Here is a 1,914-nt window from a genome sequence, read left to right on the forward strand (position 1 = left end):
TTTAGAAATCTTTGTGTACCGTGTAGTACATTATTTAAACACTAGAAGCCTGTTGCACGATGATTTGTGCAATAAGCGTTCCTTCCCCTGGCTGCTGGTACCAGTTTTCCTCCAGCATCTGAGACCCAGGCCCTTGGTCCGGCCGCAGCCGAGAAGCGAAGCCTTTTCAGTCTTCAGTCTTCAGTCTTCACTCCAGCTGGAGCCTTCAGGCTTTGCTCTGCACCTGCATATGCAAATTAACCGCCATCTTTGTTGGGTTAATTTGCATAGTTGCTTTGTTTGGCTAGTGGGCGTAGCAGAGTGACACCAATTTGCATGTTTCTCTTTTATTAGTGTAGATAGGTCAAAATGTTGTCAATATAAGAAAAGGTTAATGGAAATACGATTAAATTAGGAGATCCTAACACATTTTTCTTAGTTCTTGAAAAACCAAGAGGTTAATAAATTGTAAAAGATTTATTTGGCAAATTTTAACACTTCTTCAAAACAAACAAACACAACCACTATCATGAGAAAGAAATTTCAACATGATAAATAGCATGTACAATAATCTATAGCTAAGATCATCCTTAATACTTAATGCTGAAATAAATGAGTCCCCAAGATTGGGAGCAAGGTAAGAATTTACTCTCACTACTCTATTCAGTATTGTATTAAAGTTCCTAAAGTTTAGTAAGGCAAGCAAAGCAAATAAAATTTAGATAGTCGAAGGAAGGAAGGATGGAAGGAAGGAAGGATAGAAGGAAGGAAGGAAGGAAGGAAGGAAGGAAGGAAGGAAGGAAGGAAGAAAGGAAGGAAGAAAGAAGGAAAGAAGGAAGGAAGGAAGGAAGAAGGAAGGAAGGAAGAATTTTTACTTGCATTTGATATGATTCCCTATGTGGAAAAATGTAAAGATTTACCAAAAAAAAAAACTACAATAAGTAAAGAGTGAAGTTAGCAACAACAAAACACCAATTATATTTCTACATTAGCAACAAATAAAGATAAAAGTTTAAAATGGCATTTTAAGAGCACACAAAAAGGGAACAAATAAAGTGTTTATAAATAAATTTGATAAAATTGTGCAACAGCCCTACATTGAAAACTATAAATATCACTGGGAAATTAAAGAACATATAAATAAATAGGGAGAAATATCATTTTATGAGTGTAAAACAATATTAAGATGTTTATTCCTCCAAAATTGATATATAGATTAACCATAATAACAATCCAAAACCCAGAAAATTTCAGATTGATATTGACCAACTGATAAAATCATAGAATAGCCAAAACAATTTGGAGAAGACAAAGTTGGAGGATTTTTTATTTATTATTTGACTTTAAGATTTACTATAAAGCTTTTATAATCAAACTAGAGGCCTGATGCATGAATTATGCACTGGTGGGGTCCCTTGGCCTGGCCTGTGGTTTTCAGGTCAAAACTGGCTTTTTGACATCCCATGAGGGGTCCTGGATTGCAAAAGGGTAGTTCTCGGGTGTCGCACCGCAGAATCAGGCGCCCTCTTCCCTGGTTTTAGGTGCGTCACCCAAGAACCACAGCTGCCAAGCCACTGCAGCTTGAAAGTTCCTGTGTTGAGCATTTGCCCCCTGGTGGTCAGTGTGCATTATAGCTACCGGTCAAACAGTCAGACAGTTACTTAGGCTTTTATATATAGATATAGACAATATGGGATTGGTCTAAAATAGACTTGTAAATCAATAGAAAAAAAAGAGTCCAGAAAACACCTACACATATATAGTGATTGCTTTCAACAAAAACATCATGGTATTGAATAATCTTTTTGATAATCTTCAAATAATTTTTTCAATAAATGATGTTGGGAAGAAGGGACATGGAAAAAATGAGCCTTGACCACAACTTCATACATAAAAATTAATTAGAACCAAGGAGAAATATTTGCAACCTTTGTG

This window comes from Myotis davidii, unplaced genomic scaffold (assembly GCF_000327345.1).
Source record: "Myotis davidii unplaced genomic scaffold, ASM32734v1 scaffold93, whole genome shotgun sequence".
In the NCBI taxonomy this organism is placed as follows: domain Eukaryota; kingdom Metazoa; phylum Chordata; class Mammalia; order Chiroptera; family Vespertilionidae; genus Myotis; species Myotis davidii.